This window comes from Anomaloglossus baeobatrachus, chromosome 5 (genome assembly GCF_048569485.1).
Source record: "Anomaloglossus baeobatrachus isolate aAnoBae1 chromosome 5, aAnoBae1.hap1, whole genome shotgun sequence".
NCBI classification, from domain to species: Eukaryota; Metazoa; Chordata; class Amphibia; order Anura; family Aromobatidae; genus Anomaloglossus; species Anomaloglossus baeobatrachus.
The window spans coordinates 247,742,723-247,762,614 of record NC_134357.1 but is presented as its reverse complement, the minus strand read 5'-3'; the positions used below and the strand labels follow the sequence as shown (position 1 = coordinate 247,762,614).

The 19,892-nt window shown below is 44.9% G+C and overlaps 1 long non-coding RNA gene across 1 annotated transcript; it reads right to left on the bottom strand.

The window, feature by feature from the left end:
* Positions 1 to 9,045: 9,045 nt before the first annotated feature.
* LOC142311157 (uncharacterized) lies at positions 9,046 to 17,761 on the bottom strand. The gene is made up of 2 exons (XR_012754246.1): positions 10,213 to 17,761; positions 9,046 to 10,155 (listed from the first exon to the last, which is right to left on the bottom strand). It is a non-coding gene; the product is annotated as an uncharacterized LOC142311157 (long non-coding RNA).
* Between the last annotated feature and the right edge of the window lie 2,131 nt (positions 17,762 to 19,892).

Sequence of the window (19,892 nt, the reverse complement as noted above, 5' to 3'; positions counted from 1 at the left end):
CAGTCACAAGAGTTAAGCAACGCAGGTGACTGATGCAAAAAAAAACAAAAAACGGAAATGTGAACATAGCCTAAAGATTTTCATAGTAATCCTTGAGGATCTGAGTAATTTTGGATTTGTCTACGTCCAGGGCTCCAGTTACAGGGTCTTGAAGTTTTAGTATAGTACGACAATCTGATGTTAGTCGGCTGACCGGTGCCCAGTTTGAATGCCTAAATGGTGCTGCTGGTCCTGTCACTCGAGGAAGGAATTAAGCAGTTGTCTTATTTGTATGTTTGACTACGGGTCACTAGTTTATTCTTGAGAAAATCAAAATCACAACATTCTGATCCTAATCACTTCCATGGGAAATCCGCAGTTCATATGAAGTTTAACAATTTATTTACCGATTGTTGAGAAAAGCCTGATGGACGTAAGTGTTGTTTATTTTCTTGACTGGGCTTATCTGTGTGTGCTTTTTGAGCTAGGAATAGCCGTCTGGGAGCAGATCCAAAGTAATTTGATCTCTGACTATATTATATTATTATATTATATATACTATGGTCTCCGGCCTGATCTTTAGGCTTTGTGCGCACTGGAAAATGGAATTCTCTCAAGAAAATTCCGCAGGCATTGAAAGATTACCGCACCTGCGGTAAAAAAACACGGCAAACCGCACCCGAAAACCACATGCAGTTTGCCACGGTTTTGCAGCGTGCGGGTTGGTACATGTGCTTTATTGCATTCAATGCAATAAAGCACATTGAGAGAAAGAAAAAAAAAAATTCCTTCTGAGATAGATAGATAAATAGACAGATAGAGAGAGATAGATATTTAGAGGACAGATCACTGCATTTCTCCCGAGCGGTAATGTGTGTCCACATTACCGGCCGTGGGAAATGACCGGTAATTACCTCTGCTGGCTCTTTGCTCGGCTGCATTGAGTTCTGTGTCAGTCGCGGCTGGATGCAGGTGTCAACAGGACGTGGATTATGCCGGAGCTGTGTGTTGGGGGAGTTAATAAACGGGTGAACCAGGAGCTTTTTTTGTGTTTTATTTAAAGGGAACCGGTCATCAGAAATTTAGCTATAAAGCTAAAAGTTCCCCCCTCTGCAGCTCCTGGGCTGCATTCTAGGAAGCTTCCTATAGTTTTTGTGGCCGCTTTTATACCAAAATAAACACTTTGCATAAGAAAAGGTACCAGTTTACAAATTTCTTAAATCTTCCATGGGGGCGGGCTGCCTGGGGTCCGTTGCTGTTCCTCCTGCAGATTTACGCCGCCCCCGAACGCTGAATTTCAAAGCTCCGGACGCCGCCCCTGGGTGCCCGTGGTCCCGCGCATGCGCTGTTCCACTGTAGCGGTGCCGTGCACTGTGTGCACGTGTGACCGCTGGTGACGCTTTGCGCGGGCACGAGGTTATGGGCGGCGCTGTTAGTGTCATCAGTAAGTGCCGCCCATAATCTCGTGACCGCACTTTCCCCTATTACTCCAGCGTTATGCGCAAGCGCTCGCTGGCCTGATGCCCGGACGTCACCTCCTTCCCATCCTGCTCAGCAGCAGGAAATAGATGGGAGGAGCGGACGCATAACGTCCATAACGTCCTTGCGCATAACGCTGGAGTAATAGGGGAAAGTGCGGTCACGAGGTTATGGGCGGCACTTACTGATGACACTAACAGCGCCGCCCATAACCTCGTGCCCGCGCAAAGCGTCACCAGCGGTCACACGTGCACGGCACCGCTACAGTTGAACAGCGCATGCGCGGGACCACGGGCACCCAGGGGCGGCGTCCTGAGCTTTGAAATTCAGCGTTCGGGGACGGCGTAAATCTGCAGGAGGAACAGCAACGGACCCCAGGCAGCCCGCCCCCATGGAAGATTTAAGAAATTTGCATAAGAAAAGGTACCAGTTTACAAAGTGTTTATTTTGGTATAAAAGCGGCCACAAAAACTATAGGAAGCTTCCTAGAATGCAGCCCAGGAGCTGCAGAGGGGGGAACTTTTAGCTTTATAGCTAAATTTCTGATGACAGGTTCCCTTTAAAATAAAGGATTTTTCGGTGTGTGCGTTTTTTCACTTTACTTACGGGTTGATCATGTCAGCTGTCACATAGACGCTGCCATGATCAAGCCTGGACTTAGTGGCGGCGATCCGCCGCCATTAACTCCTTATATTACCCTGACTGCCACCGCATCACAGCAGCAGGAAGAGCTGGGGACACTCCGGTACTGCCGCCTAATGGATGCGACAGTCCCGGGGCAGCTGCGGCTGATATTCTTGGCTGCGGGAGGTGGGAGGGAGGCGGGGGACATTAACCCTGCCCCTCCCCAGCATGAGACTACCGGGCCGCCGCTGTGTGCTTACCTCGGCTGGACGCTAAAAATACGGCGGAGCACACGTGTTTTTTTTTCTATATGTCCGTTTGCTTTCTATGTGTATTCTATATGTTTGTGTGTGAGTGATATGTGTGTGTTCTATGTCTGTGATGTGTGTTTGTGATGTGTGTGTTCTATGTCTGTGTGTGAGTGCGATCTGTGTGTGTTCTATGTCTGTGTCTGTGATGTGTGTGTTTACTCTGCTCCGCTTCCTCTTCCTGCCATAATGACATCACTTCCCTGCAAACCGCAGGCAGCGATGTACATTACCGCAGGTAAACCGTGAAATACTGGAGGGAATAACGCAGGAAAACGCAATGAACCGCACAGAATTTGCTGCCTGCGTTATTCGCTGCGGGATTTCACGATTACATTGCAGTCAATAGAGTGAAATCCCGCAGCAAAATATGCAGCTGTCAAAATCTGCATAGTGCGCACAGCATTTTTTTTTCCATAGGTTTTGCTGGTGATTCACTGCAGAGATATTATGAACATTTTCTGCACCGAAACATGCAGCAAAAACGCAGGAAATCCGCGGCAAAAAACGGCACGTGTGCACAGGGCCTTAAAGTATATTTTCCATAGAGAACAATATACCTGGTTGCAATCATGCAGCCAGGCTCTGATTTAGGCCCCCTTCACACGTCTTGTTTTTAACATGTTTTTAACCTCCTGTCCAAAACGCGTAAGGATATTATGATACCCCTTTGCCCCCTTTTGCGGTTTTCATATTTTTAACTTTTATGTCTCAATACATTTTTGATTTTTATATAAAATACTTTTTGGTGCTGGATTCCATTTTTCCCTGCCCCCTTCCTCCCCTCATTGATTTACTGTTGGGAACCTACTGTATATTTCATTGATGGAATCATGAATTGACAGATGTACAGTTCTATATTGACAGAGAAGATGCTGCCATCACTCTGTATCCTTGGTAGACGTGCACTTTTCCAACATGACAATGATCTAAAACACACACCTAAGGCCACTGTTGCATCTCTTAAGAGGAGCAGGGTGAAAGTGATTCTATAGCCTAGTATGTCTCCTGAGTTGAACCCGACCAAATACCTAAGGAGAATTCTGAAGAAAGACATTGGGCATCACTCTCCATCTGGCAAGATGGCTCTAAAAAAAGGTCGTTCTTGAAAAATGACAAAAAGATGTTACAACTTGTTCATCACATACTTCGAAAACCTCTCCCCTGGTGGTTGGGGTGAAGCACAATGACCCATATTTTCAATGTATTTCAGGGATCAGTTGCAAGGGTCCTGGATGCCTCAACTGTGTAAGTTCCAAGACCCCATTTGCCGTTTTAAATCCAGAGTTTGTTAACCCTTATCTTGCTTCACAGGATTTAATTTTTCATTTCAATTTGTGTTATTTTTTTCCACTAAAATCTTGTCTTAGCCTTACATTTTTCATTTTCACAAGGGGTCACATAAAAAAAAAAAAAAAAAAAAAAAAAAAAAATCAACCAATTTGTTACACAGTTTCTTTACAGATGTGCTACTTCCCTATATGTTGTTGGAGCCCATTGTTTGGGAACACTGCAGTGCTCAGAAAGCAAGAGCAGTAGTGATGGGCGATCCCGAACTGTAAAGTTCGGGGATCGTACCGATCACATAGTGATTACATAGTTTCTTAGGCAGCTCTTGTTACAGATCGGGTCCAGTGGCTGTAAAACAAAAAGCGCATTATTAAAAACATTATGATTATACTTACAGGTCCCGCAACGCATCCTGCAGACTGTCTCCAGGTTGCTTCTGCTTCCACGTTCGATCATTGCTGTGCCCCCGGTAAGCACCACTGCTTAAAAGGACCTTCCATGACATCATAGCCATGTAACTGGTCTGGTGTGTATGTTGCACAGACATTGGCTTACAGACTGGTCACATGACTAGGACATCATCGAAGGTCCTGCTAACTGAACTTTGTCACTGTGCGAGTATCGCATCGCATCACGACGCACAATCTCCCAACAGGAGCGGGTCTGCTGCATGTATTTCCATGCAGATGAGGCGCTCATGTCCGTAGTGCGGCAGGCCATGCTGGGTGAGGTAATGAGAGATGCAAGTGGAATCATCCCCTCGCTGTCAGCCTGCTTCTTGATGTAGTAGTGCTGACAATGCTCTCTTTGCTTCTCTCTCTGTAGAGCTGCAGATAAAGCGGATGGCTGCGGGCTGCCACCCCCATCTGCCTGGCTTTACCTTGTATTCTCAGATGGTACTAAGCCCAAAATCCATGGTGTCACACCAAATTAGACATGGCTACCATGAATTTCTAGTAAACAGTAAAAAGAAAAAAAACAACAATTTTTTTTTCTATTAGAAATAAAACAAAAAAAAAAACATTTAGAGACTCCATCTTTGTTATAAAAAAACTCCTTAGTTCGACGTAGTCCACAGGGAGAGTAATGTCAACTCTGTCGCATCACTCTGTAAAGACAAGCGGCTCTACACAGAGAGAAGCAGGGAGAGCCATGTCAGCTATGCTACATCGCTCTGTACAGAGCGAGAAGCAGGCTGACAGTGAGGGGATGATTCCACTTGCGTCTTGCATCAGTATAAGCCGGTATGGACTGACACTCTCCGGACAGGAGCGCTTCAGCTGCATGGAAATACATGCAGCCGACTGCTCCTGTCAGGAGAGTGTGCGGCCGTACCGGGTGATGCCGATGCGACACTCGCACAGTGACAGTCAATGTTCAGTTAACAGGACCTTCGATGACGTCATAGTCATGTGACCAGTCTGTAAGCCAATGTCTGTACAACATTCACACCAGACTGGTCACATGGCTATGACGTCATGGAAGGTCCTTTAGGCAGTGCTCGTTACCGGGAGGCACAGCAATGATCGGAAGCAGACGCGACCGGGAGACAGAGTCTGCAGGATGCGTCGCGGGACCTGTGAGTATAATGACAAATGTTTATTATTAACTATATTCTTTTTTTTACAGCCCCCCCTGCCCCATCCCATAACTGTAAAGCCCGAATTCGGTGATTGGACGCAATTTCGCGTTATCTCGATCCAAATTTCGATCTTTACAAAACAATCAGGCGAGTCTCCCGATCCCAAACATCGGGGTGATCGCCCATCACCAAAGAGCAGCTATTTGTATTTTGGGGTGCAATTTTGACTGGAATAGATTGTGGGCATCATGTCATATTTACAGAGCCTCTGAGATATCATAACAGCAGAAACCTACCACAAGTGAATGCATTTCAAAACCTATTCCCTTTAAAAGACTTAAAAAGGTGTTGTCCACTACTTTTACATTGATGGCGTATCCTTAGGATAGGTCATCAATATCTGATCGGCCAAGGTCTGACACACCGTACCATTGCCGATCAGCTGTTCTCGGTCCCGGCAACAGGAAATGCTCAGTTCCGATGCTGCTCCGTTGCCCGATAGTGGCCGCAGCCAGGTACAGAACAGCTGCCTCGCCTCCTATTGATTAGAATGGGAGACGGATGTGCAGTACCCAGCCGCAGCCACTATAAGAAGATGGAGCAGCGCCGGATCTCAGCATTTCTAGCTGCCAGCTACCACCGCCGGGACCAAGAACAGCTGATCCATGGGGGCGCAGGATGTCAGATCCCAGCCCATCAGACAGACATTGATGACCTATGCTAAGAATAGGCCATCAATGTAAAAGTAGTGGACAACCTCATTAAGGTTTACTGAGCAGCTTCAATCCACTGGTGCGTCACAAAATTTTATGATACTGGGCTGTAAAAATAAAAAAAAAATGTTTTTTTTTCCAATAAAATGTTGCTTTTATTCCAAATGTTTTTTTTGCACAAGTGGTAATGGTAGAAAAAGAGCCCCGCAATGTGTAACATTCTCTTGACTATGTCAATACCCCATATGTAGTTTGGCAAAGCGGAGGATAGCATGATGTGTGGGTTGCACTCACGGAAGTCCGGAGAGTCAAAACAAGGGTTTTTTTTATTTACTCTAAAGCGTTTTGGTGCTGGACCAGTGCCTTTCTCAAAGTAAGAAAAACTGCATGGTCAGAAACTACTGTTTGAGCACATGGCAGAGCTAGGAGTGCGTTGGATTGCAGAATTTCCTGGGGTAGTGTGATGGTGCCATTTGCAGAACACCAGGAGTGCTGTTACATCAAAACCCCATGTGAAAATTACACCCCTCTGGGTATTCACTTTCAGGTGTTGTGATTATTTTGACCCCATAAGTGTTCTCTAGAAATAAGCGCACAGTTGATGTTGCAGAGTGAAAAATGCAAATATGCCATTTAAGTGCCCCCGGCTTGTACTTTGCTGCGTGGAAATTGTGTGGGATATTTCAGCTACAGTAATGTCATACTTGTGGATGCTAACTACGATTTAAAAGGAACCCACCATGTAAAAAAAAAAAAAAAATGCTATTAACTGGAAGATATGGGGTTAATCTACAGGTTAATAGCATTATGAAACTGCCCGGCTGCCACACAAAGCCCAGCAACGGGGAGCAAATTAACTATTCTTCCCAGCAGCCTGTGGCTTTCAGTCATAGAGGTGTAGCTGGAACAGGTTCAATCACTGCTCAGTACATGGTGAGTAATAGCTGTAACCACGCTCCGGCATCACTACAGAGCCGGCTGTCAGTGCTGGGGCGTGCTTTCAGCCACTCACCAACTTCTCCATCCAGGCCTTTATGACTGAAAGTCACTTCCTCCCGGTAGCTGGGCTTTTAATGTAGCAGGCAGGCAGGCAGTTTTAGAACACTATTAACCTGCAGTTGTTACCTACCTGCCTGTTGTGCCTGCACCGTTCCTCACCAGCACAGAACGGTCACGGTCCACTCTTGCCGGAGATATAGTGGCTTTGTCATCAGACAAGAGGCTTCTTTTCCGCTCTGTTGATGTGGCGGGATAGCCGACATCATGTTGATTGACAGCTGGCTCCTCGCTGCCTAACTGGGGAAAGTCGGCTGTCAATTAGCATGACGTCGGCTGTCTTGCTGGGTCTACAGAGCAGGGCGGATAAGAAGCTAAAGCTCTGTTGACACAACATCAGCAGAAGCAGCTGAATCGCCAGCACGAGTGGTCTGTGATTGCTCTGTGCCAATGAAGGACAGCGCCAGGCACAACAGGCTGGTAAGTAGCAACTACCTGCCAGTTACTGCTTGGGCACTTTTTTTTTTTTTTTTTAAAGTCTCAGCTATACCCTTTATATACACCACCTCACTTGCCTATTTTTCCTCTATCGCCACCATGCCCACTTCTTTGACGGCTTTGGCTTCATAGAGCCAAAGAAGGGAGGAAATGTAGGGAAAACAAAGAGGTGGCAAGGTTTATCTAAGTGATTCGCCCCACAATGAAGCAGTGTGCGCCTGTGTTTGGTTGGAACAGTCATTCTGTGCTGACAGAGTCCCTTTAAACAGACCGCTGATCACCCAATGAACGCGCATTCATCAGATGAAACGGATCTCTCACTTCCAAAAACAAAAGCAGCCCATGCACACTGAGCAATCTATTACATATTGCTCAGAGCACATCATTTACTTTGGTCTGCTTTTGTAAACCGACTATTAGAGGGAATCTGTCACCAGGTTTTTTGCTACCACATCAAAGAGCAGCATAATGTAGCGCCAGAGACCCTGATTCCAGCAATGTGTCACTTACTGGGCTGCTTGTTGTCATTTTGATAAAATCGCTGTTTTCTCTGCTGCAGATCTATCACGTATTTGAATATGGATCTCCATAACCCAACTGTCACCCCTGATTGGCACTTTTTTGCCTATATACAGAGGGCACAGAAAGCTGTCAATCAGTGGTGGGGGCGGGTTATATAGAACTAATGAATATGCTGGACTACTTGTCAGCAGACCAAATAGTCCTCTAATGATAATCTCCTGCTGATTAAACAGTGATTTTATCAAAATTACACTAAGCAGCCCAGTAAGTGATACATCGTTGAAATCAGAATCCCTCTCTCTACATTATGGTGTTGTCAGATTAGATGGCAAAAACCTTGTGATAGATTCCCTTTAAGTGATTGCGGACCCAAAAAGGTTCTTAGACCAGCAGTAATTTAGTGTGCCAGTTGGTCCATGTGCACAAACCCTTATTCTCAATATACGTCATCACCCATCCAAAGGCTAGGTGACAACGTGCAAATCCATGATACCCCCACTAATCCTAAGCCCAAGGCTCTGATATACCCTGTTGGAATAGAATACATTCTGTACGGACATGCTGGAGATGGGGAGCGTTGTACTTGTGATTGGTGGAGGGGTCCCAGTAGTCTGACGCCCCACCAATGCTCAAGCTTTCATTTTTCTTTAGAAAGTTGATAACTTTAAATATTGGGAATAAAGTTAACTATTTATGCAGGTGTTTAACATGCGGTTTTCAATAATGAAATATATGATAATTGGTTATTAGTAGAAATTAGTAAGCAGTAAAAATCTGAGTTGCACTTACTTATGGATATTCTTAAAGATGTTGAAGAATAGAACAGATTTTTATTTTGCTAAAGGAAAAATAGGTTAGATACACAATACAGTTCATGAGGGTTTATAACCACAAAGTCAGGCACTCAGAAACACTTCCACATACGCAATCCGGAACAAGAAAGCGTGGGAGATTCGGGGCTTTGATCCTGTGTTTTATTGTAAAAGTACAGTTTCAATAAGAAGAGGTTTTAATAAAAAACAAAGACTAGTGATAAAATACTTCTACAAAAATATTGTGTTAAATCAACTTTTTTATTTCAATATTTTACAACAACCTTCATGGCAACATATAACACTTTCTTTTTTTAAAATGTTTCTTGTAAAATATAGCTGGAAATAACTATTTTCTTCTGAAAATAACAATGGTTAATAGGGACAATGTCTTCTAGTTTACAGCGTCAAATTAACACTATGAAATGTACAAGGGCTCAGTTATCTGGTGGAGAGATGGAATACTCATATTGCGCTAAGGCAAGAAACACAAACACTGTTGGTTTTTACTTTTTGCATAGTACTTAAGTCTCTCCTGATGACTCAAGACCAATATTCACTAAAACCTTTTCTAATAAGAACTTCGGTGCTCCTACTTGTTACCACTAGACGGACAACCACTTCTCAATCAGTATATTCCTCAATGTAAAATAAAAGTAGCCTGCACTTCCCTCCGGAGCCAGCGCGGAGTCTCCCGGGATCGCGTGATACTATGTTACGTGAGCCCTGCAGTAAATCACCAGACGCTGATGGGTTACCTCACTATGACTTCCCTCGGACGACACTGACATCCATTAAACTGCTGCTGGTGCTCTAGGACGTCCTCCCAACGTCAGTTTGGTGGCCATGGATTGGTTGACGGCGCTGGCAGCAGAGGGGAGTACAGGCTGTTTTTATTTTGCATGGCTGAATATAGTAATTGAAAAAGGGTTGTTTCAATAGTGGATAACACTTTTAAGGGTAGGATTCCACTTGTGAGAGACTCGCGCGTATCTCGCATCGCATCTCCCGGGACGGCCTCCCTCTCTCAGCTGCATAGAAATACATGCAGCTGACCCGCTCCTGTCGGGAGAGAGGCAGGCCGTCCAGATGCGATGCGAGATACGCGCGAGTCTCTCACAAGTGGAATCCTATCCTAAAGCGGGCTTTACACGCTACGACATCGCTCAAGCGATCTCGTTGAAGTCCCGGAATTTGTGACGCACATCCGGCCGCATTAGCGATAGCCGTTGCGTATGACACCTATGAGCGATTTTTCATCGTCGCAAAAACGTGAAAAATCGCTCATCGCCGACATGGGGGTCCATTCTCAAATATCGTTACTGCAGCAGTAACTAAGTTGTTCCTCGTTCCTGCGGCAGCACACATCGCTCCATGTGACACCGCAGGAACGAGGAACCTCACCTTACCTGCGTCCTGGCCACAATGCGGAAGGAAGGAGGTGGGCGGGATTTTACGTCCTGCTCATCTCCGCCCCTCCGCTTCTATTGGGCGGCGGTTCAGTGACGCTGCACGAACTGCCCCGTTAGAAAGGAGGCGGTTCGCCGGTCACAGCGATGTCGCAGGAAAGGTAAGTCCGTGTGACGGGTCCGGGCGATGTTGTGCTACACGGGCAGCGATTGGCCCCCGTCGCACAACCGATGGGGGCAGGTACGCACGCTAGCAATATCTGTACCGATATCGCAGCGTGTAAAGCGGCCATAAAGGGGAGTATAGCATGAAAAAATAATGTTTTGTTTGAAATCAACTGTTTAAAATTCATTTTTGTGCAATGTTTTTTTTCCCTCATATCACAACCTTGATTAAAAATAAATATTAGAAGTCTCTCAATTTTCAATTTGGAGCTTCTTTTAGACTAAAAAAAAAAAAAACTTCCTGTGTTAGGGAATTCACATGCACATTAGCCGCAATGATCAGACTCTGCCCCCTTTTTTGGATTGAAGCATCTAATGTGTGTGGAAAGGTCATTATGAAAGGGAGGGGGGGGGCAAGGAAAGCCGTGTATGTTACAAATTTAGATTACTCGCTTATATAGCACATTTAATTTTACAGTACTTCACAAACATCATCACTGTCCCCATTGGGGCACAGGGAGGAAACCGGAGAACCTGGAGGAAATCCACCCAAACTCAGCGAGAACATCCTTGCAGGACCCCAGCCGTGCAAAGCAACAGTGCTAACCACTGAGCTACCGCGCTGCCTATACAAATCAGTATACCCCTGCCTCTGATGATCAATAAACTCCTGAAAGGACAGGAAGTAGGAGTCTTAAAAAGCCCCAGTGGCCTGTGTGACAATGGCAAAATTACTATATTTCATTTTTAACAAAGATCATGATATGGGGAAAAATAAATTGGCAAAAATATTTAAACAATACATCATTTTCTGAGAACACATTCCCTTAAAGAGATTTCTAAAATTGTATGTCCAGTTGTGTTCTTCAGCTAGTAACTGTAAACCCCAGCTCTTCATTTCCAGGCCCGCACCGCCATTGACAGCATGTGTAGTAAACAATGACATCCATGACTATGGGAGTGATTATAGGCGAGGACATGTGAGCGCTTCCCTGACTGCGTCCACATCCGTGCAGATGCAGGAGATCTGGCAGCTCGTATCTGCAGGGGACGCAGTCTAAAATGACCACAGCCATCCCATCTTGAGTACTATGGCCAAGCTGACCGCTGTGTCCATTGTTTACTTATGCAATCGGCATCAGAGGCATTACAATAAAGAGCTGTGATAACCAATATGGGGGATTCAAGGTTCCTGTAAAGGCCACATCTCACTAAGCAACATCACTAGCGACATCGCTGCTGAGTCACGTTTTGTGTGACGTAACAGCAATCTTGCTAGAGAAGTCGCTGTGTGTGACATCCAGCAACGGCCTGCCCCTGCTGTGAGGTCGCCGGTCTTTGCTGAATGTCCTGGACCATTTTTTGCTCGTTGCTCTCCCGCTGTGAAGCGCACATCGCGGTGTGTGACAGCGAGAGAGCAACAACTGAATGCGCAGGGAGCAGGCTTCTGTGGACGCTGGTAACCAAGGTACACATCGGGTAACCAAGCAAAGGCTTTGCTTGGTTACCCGATATTTACCTTGGTTACCAGCGTCCGCAGCTTCTAGAAGCCGGCCTCTGCACACGTAGCCAAGGTACACATCGGGTAACTATAAGCGAAGCACTTTGCTTAGTAACCCGATGTGTACTATGGTTACCAAGCACAGCGTCGTTACAGAGGTCGTTGGTGGCTGATCGCTGTGGAGATCTGCCTGATTGACAGCTCACCAGCGACCATGTAGCGACACTCCAGCGATCCCTGCCAGGTCGGAAGGCTGGAGCGTCGCTGTGACGGTACTTTAAGAGAACAGAACAGTTTATAAAATCTTGGAGATTTTATTTTTTACCCGAAAGTTGACAACCCCTTTAAGGATTGTCTCTCTAGTCCATGTGCTATACAGCTAACTCCAAGAGGCAGCTACCATGCTCGTCATGCTGAACAGAAGTCAACATGCTACTGTACATCCTTTATTATGTATACTGCCATTACTGATAAATTAGTACAATGAGGATACATTTATTATCCATGCACAATGTATAAAAGATCCAATATTTTATACAGATATCTGGCTATTAATATTGTAGTTGGCACTAGAGTTAGTCTCCTTCCCCCTTAGACGCCATTATAGTTTCTTATACAGCCAGATCAGATCTCATACTTTGCACTGATGAGGGGCAATCACCCTGAAACACAGTGTCTGCAAATTGATGTTCTGATCTGGCATAAATCCCAAGTCCTACGACAAGACTCGTTGGAGGGTCACTTTTGACTCTTAGATTGCTACCTCAAATAGGTGGCACTAGAGTCCGTCGCCTTCCTCACTGAAGAGACCATTTGCATATTAATATTGGAACGTTTATGCATTTTGGATGAAGTACTTGTGATAGTTGTCTTAGACATGCTAAATGTATCCTCTTTGCAGCAATTTGCTGAGTGTAAAGCATTCTTACATTATCAGAACTAAACTTCTTGAAGTTTATAAAAGCTTGCATTTCACTTTTATAGGGATTGGTCTTCATTCCTGTAAGAAGAAATAGCATGTAAGTGTCTTCCAATCCCCTGCTTTTTCCCCAGTACATATATCTGCCTTCAGCTGCATTTATATCAGAACGTACTCACTTGGAGTACAGATAATGGCAGTGAATGGGTCAACATATGGTATTCACCCGAGTGTTCTGCTCAACAGAAACCTCCCCAGAGCTTTGAGACACAGGTGCTGACCCTTTCACTGCCATCATCTGTACTCCAAATGAGTACGTTCTGATCTAAATACAGCTGACAGTAATCAAATAGACTAGGGAAAAGCAAGGGTTTGGAAGTCACTTACATTTAATTTGTTTAAAGCATCTCTCGAGATTTTTTTTATTTTTTTATTTCACAGTTGGTGCTTTAAATATAAGTCACCTGATCCCTTATACTCTCCTGCCTCCGTCTTCATCTTTTTCCGGCATCATTCCTGCTGGTCTCCTGTGATTTGTGACCTGCCACCAGCTTCAGTGTTTCATGTAGCACGCTGGAGGTCACAAATCAGTACAACTCTATGAAAGTATCGTTTTGGCTCTCATAGAGTTGCATTGAGCATTTATAACGTAACTTCTGATTTCAGCACATTCAGAAGTTATGGTCACAAGCGGCGTCGGCAAAAGGTTAAGACACCAGAAGGTGAGTTTATGACAGGAGGTTTACATTTAAAGCATTACTCCAGCGCTGGGGGAAAAAAAACAACCACTGGAGTGGTGCTTTAAGCTATAGGAATTGAAGAATATTTCTGCAAAAAAACAATAAATAGTACAAGAAATGTGGTACCATTTTTTTACATTAACTACTGTAAGTAACATTCGCTTGACTAATTGTCTGTCCTCCATCCTACTGTAACATGGAAAAATTTAGATTGTCTAAATGGACAATTAAGGCTTTCTCTGGACTACGAATGATCAGTAAATAGAAGCAACAGTACAGGGATTTTAGTGTTCTATATAAATTACATTTTCAAATAGGCTGAGGAACCCTCATCCGATAGATCAAACCACTGAAGATACCGTCCTCCACACCTCCATATACATTGTAGTCATCCATCATTTGTAGGGTCCTCCTAACTCTCCCCGTGTGATGACGTCGGAGGAGGAAAAGCTCAGGCAGTTACATTCCCAGTGGTGAATCCTTCTGATTCCACTGGAGATGGGCCGTGCCGAGCATTCATGTTACACACCTAGACATTGGCTATTTTCTACTCTAAAATTTGGTCTGAAAAACGTCTTAATGCTGGCCTACAAAAACTCACAGTGGCTACCATTCTCTTATATTCTGCATTATGCTGCCCATTCCCATTAGGCTGATAAAGTTTTCCGAGGCTATGGTAGAAATGCTTCCATCTGACCATAGATTACTGAACATGGTGCAAAGTAAAATTAGATAATTCTAAGTGAGTAATACAATAACCTACAAACAGATTACATTAAAGGATAACTCCAATGACACATTAAGGGACAACTCTAGCCAAATAGGACAATTCAGGGTTAAGAAACTTCAGAGGCACCATAGCAATGCGTGCATGTGGGGGTTCTCTAAAGCTGGCCATAAAGAATAGATGGCTGTCAGCCGAACAATGCTTTAGCCGATTGTTCAGCCAACAGCCTACTTTCCCGACACTCCAATACAGAGGAGTGCTTGCTCGGCCGAATGCTCCTGTTTGTGATGATAAAGCCACCAACTAACACTTCGGCCAGTGGCTTATCTCCAGCAAAACAATGCAATTGGCAGTCCAAAAATCGGACATGTGCGATCAACATCTGTCCCAACCATCAGTTGACCAGTGTGACCCCATACACAGACTTTCCAACAAACCTGTTGATATCGGTGGGTTTGGCTGACAGTCAAATGAGTATGGGGGGCCTTAAAATTCACTTATCGACCTCTTTACCAGAGATATTCACACCCCAAGCCTTACCACAGTCATCACAATACCAATTTGCTGTCTACAAAAAAGTGCTGTAGACCGCCCTATGCAATAACACTCATTGCATGCTATCATAACAAGGAACCTGGCTGTTTCTACACATGACATAATAAGTAATACTAGTCATTTCTTCTATAGATTTAAAACAATACTTGCGTGCAAATTTCTTTAAGCCTTAACTAAACCGGCATTGTGGGAAAGGTGCTGTAGGACATCCCACAAGACCCCGAACTGGGCAGGCTGAAGTCTTGGAAGTTTTTTGGGGGAAAACCAGAAGAGATGGACTCTGTGATTAGTCGGTAATGGTTTGTCCTAGAGACACCCCATACCTTGCCCCTGTAGGAAAACAAGATCTCCAGTCTGGTAGAGTACAACTAGAACATGTAACCAACATTACAGAACCAGGGGAACATAGTTTACATTGTGGGTCAGAACGCTGACTGAAATGAAGGACAATTAGAAGGAAAAACCGCATGAAAATCTCCATTGCCATGGATGATCTATTAGGAGAACAGTAATGGGGGATGGGTTGTGCACACATGTTTTAGGGGGTACTCCACTCAATACGTTTCCATTTGGCTGAAGCACTTCCAGCTCATATGTGCATCCGGCACCCATGACATCCCCACACCTTACAGAACAGCCGCATACACAATAGTTTAATGGCTATGCTGTCAAGTACAGACCTATTATTCTCATTACACATGTTCACCTTGAAAACCAGGAAAGCCTAATTTATTGATAGACTACGTTATGTTAAAAATTGAAGATGTAAAAAAATGTGAGCAATTTTTATGCCATTTTCCTTACACGCTTTCTGGAGCGGCCATGTTGCCTGAGCTGCTGAGCACAGCAGTCCGAAATGTATTTATTTTTGGGTGGGACAAATGGGATTTTTAATTCTCCATTTACTTGTTACCCTTTTCCCGCTCCCATTACTTGAGAACTTAAATTAGCAATCACTTCTAACTGCTTTGAAATGTGTTGTATGTCAATGGTACTTCTAGCCAAAGGCTTTGGAAATAGTAAATGAGCTGAAGCATCTTTATCCCCATAGTGACCACCAATATGTCTTTTTACTGACCAGACATATAAGTTGAATAGCTTCTCTCGATGGGTACAAATGCAGCAGCTCCAGCTGTACACAATAGCTGCCACCCTGCTGCATAAGTCCTGACCGGTTTTGGAGCTGACCATGGCCGTTTAACCCCCTTAGATGCTGCTGTGATAGTGACTATGGCATCTAGATCAGCGTTTTCCAAACTTCAGTCCTCAGGACCCCCCAAAAGATCACGTATTCAGGATTTCCTTAAGTGATAGAATCATTATCAACACACACATGGGCAATACTGAGAAAATCCAGAAAACATCACCTTTTGGGGGCTGTGAGGACTAGCGATTGGGAAACACTGATCTAGATGTGGGGGCTCAGTCTTTAACCTTAACGTCACCATGTGATCACAATTGTATGGGCCTGATCTTTGTCATGGCAGGTTACAGCCAAAAAAACAGCCTTAAAGTCTGCCCGATATAGTGACCTATTCAGAAGTTAGCAAGATTTAGGTGGTAAAAATGACATTTTCCCTCCCATCATGCCGCTGTGCATCAGCTCCTGAAAAACAGTTGAAGCACAGCATTTTTAATTTGTTAAAGGGGGTCTTATTTAAAAAGTATCACTTTGGGTTTCCAATGTATAGTTCATAATAGATAGATAGAAAAAAAATTGCTGCTACATTTTGTAAATCTAACACATGTAGAATAGGTGGAGGAAGGTTGAACTAGGTGGACCTAGGTCTTTTTTCAACCTATGTAACAACATAAAACATTTTTTTTATAAATGCTGTTGCTGTAAAGATAAAGGTTATATATAAACGTTTTGTGAGGAGTGACTATCTGAATTAAAAGGATAATTAAAGTTTGGAAATTGCAATGTTTTTGTCAAATTTCTGATATTTTTAGAAAACGCAAAACATATCAACCTAGAGATTTACTTTATATAAAGTATAATGTGTCACAAAAAAATATATATATATCAAAATCAATGGGATATACTGAAGAATTCTAGTGTTATTGCCACATAAAGTGACATGTCAGATTTGAAACTTTTGGTGGCCTGGTCACTAAGGGGTTATTGGTCCTTGTAAAGTCACTGGTAAATGGTGGTTCAAGACCAATTGGCAGCTGTAAAAGACGATAGGGCGGCTGTTTATCCTTTTGAGGGCGTTAAGTCTATTCAATCGACTTGGTATCAGTTTAAAACTATAGGACAAATATACACTCCATTGGTCCTCAAAGAGTTAAAATGCACCAAATGAGGTGCACTGCTAAGAACACTGTTCGGGTGCATTCACATTTTGGGATTATGTCACAGTTTTTGCATTGGGAGGCGAGCGGCGCGGATGACGTCACATTGACAGGTGTCTGCCAGAATGGAAGCATGATTGACAGGTATTGTGCCGATGTCCTATGCTAGGTAAGGCGCACGATACCTGCCCATCGTGTGTGCATCAGATGAGGCGCAGCAATGCAGAAAATTGTCGAAGGCGAAATGGTCCACACTCCTGCTTATGAAATAAAATGTCTATGGCCTCAATCAGGGCTGACAATCATCCAGAAATTCCTAAACCGTAAAAAAAGGGTAATTTTTCCCTGTTGTAAATTTTTTTTATTGCATCCATGATTTTCTTTTAAGCTATAGAAACTAATACAGATTATTATATGACTGTAATAATCATCCTTTTACAGTTCACAGTGACTTCAGCTGAAGACTTCGTATAGACTGAAGGCATGTACAGAGACACAGACGCCTTCTGCACCTGACGCGAGGATATCGTGCTGCTATACTTGGAAAGTCATCTTCACTATGCAGAAATGTGCAAAATCAAGGAGCACTCACCATTCCTTGGATTCTTTTAATCTGTCCTGTAAAGCATGCTGGGAGAGAGCGGTAAGTGTATAGGATGACAGCCGTTTGGTGTCTACATGCGCCTCAACAGGTCACTATAGGTATCGGAACCCATTGACGCATGTAGACGCAAAACGACCGTCATCCTATACACATCCCGCTCTCTCCCAGTAGGTTTTACAGGACTGAACAAAGAAGGGAATTTTGTTTACTTACCGTAAATTCCTTTTCTTCTAGCTCCAATTGGGAGACCCAGACAATTGGGTGTATAGCTATTGCCTCTGGAGGCCACACAAAGTATTACACTTAAAAGTGTAAGGCCCCTCCCCTTCTGGCTATACACCCCCAGTGGGATCACTGGCTCACCAGTTTTAGTGCCAAAGCAAGAAGGAGGAAAGCCAATAACTGGTTTAAAGACCAATTCAATCCGAGGAAACATCGGAGAACTGAACCATACCACATGAACAACATGTGTACCCGAAAAAACAGAAAAACCCCGAGAAAACAGGGCGGGTGCTGGGTCTCCCAATTGGAGCTAGAAGAAAAGGAATTTACGGTAAGTAAACAAAATTCCCTTCTTCTTTGTCGCTCCATTGGGAGACCCAGACAATTGGGATGTCCAAAAGCAATCCCTGGGTGGGTAAAAGAATACCTCATGATAGGGCCGTCAAACGGCCCTCTCCTACAGGTGGCCAACCGCCGCCTGAATGACTTATCTACCTAGGCTGGCGTCTGCCGAAGCGTAGGTATGCATCTGATAATGCTTGGTAAAAGTAAGTAGACTCGACCAGGTGGGTGCCTGACACACCTGCTGAGCCGTAGCCTGGTGCCGTAATGCCCAGGATGCACCCACGGCTCTGGTAGAATGGGCCTTCGGCCTTGAGAGAACCAGAAGCCCAGTAGAACTGTAGGTTTCAAGAATTGGTTCCTCGAGCCCCCGAGCAAGGGTGGATCTGGAAGCTTGCGACTGTTTACGCCGACCAGCGACAAGGACAAAGAGTGCATCCGGGTGGCGCAGGAGCGCCATGCGGGAAGCAGAACCTGAGTGCTCTCACCAGAACCAACAGATGCAAATCTTTCTGAAATTGATGGACTGGACGAGGACACAAAGAAGGTGAGGTGATATCCTGATTGATATGAAAATGGGATACCACCTTAGGGAGAAATTTCGGAACCGGACGCAGAACTACCCTGTCCTGGTGAAGGACCAGGAAGAGAGTTTGTATGAGAGCGTTGCTAGCTCGGAAACTCTCCTAAGAGACGAGACCGTTACTAGAAGGCCACTTCCCGTGAAAAACGGGAAGGGAGACATCCTTCAAAGGCTCGAAAGGCGGCATCTGGAGAGCAATTAGAACCTTGTTCAGATCTCAGGGCTCTAACGGCCGCTTGTACGGAGTGCTGAGAAGACAAACTCCCCGTAGGAACGTGCGTACCTGAGGAAGTCGTCGTTTCTGAAAAAATACAGATAGCGCTGAGACTTGTCCCTAAAGGGAACTGAGCGACAACCCATTTTCCTACCTAGATTGCAGGAAGGAAGGAAACATAGACGATGCAACCGGCCAGGGAGAAACACCCTGCGCCGAGCACCGAGATAAGAACATCTTCCACGTCCTGTGGTCAATCTTGGCGGACGTTGGTATGCTAGCCTGTCTCATGGTGGCAACCACGTCCTGAGGTAATCCTGACGACACTAGGTTCCAGGACTCAATGCCACACCATCCGGTTGAGGGCCGTAGAATTCAAATGGAAGAATGGCCCTTGAGACAGCCAGTCTGATTGGTCTGGTAGTGCCCCCGGTTAGCCTACCGTGAGGCACCACAGAACCGAGTACCACAACATCCTCGGCCAATTTGTAGCGACGAGGATGGCGCGGCCGCAGTCGGTCTTGATCTAGCGCAGTACTCTGGGCAACAATGCCAGAGGTGGCACCTAAGGTAGCTGGAACTGCGACCAATGCTGAACTAAGGCGTTTGCCGCCAGAGCTCGATGATTGTGAAACCGTGCCATGAAGCTGGCACATTGTTGTTGTGCCGTGACGCCATTAGATCGACGTCCGGCCTCTGTCAGCGGCGCCAGATCTCCTGAAACCCGTCCGGGTGAGGAGACCATACTCTTTCGGCCACACCTCAGCGACTTAGGAAGTCAGCTTCCTAGTTTCCACACTTGGGATGTGA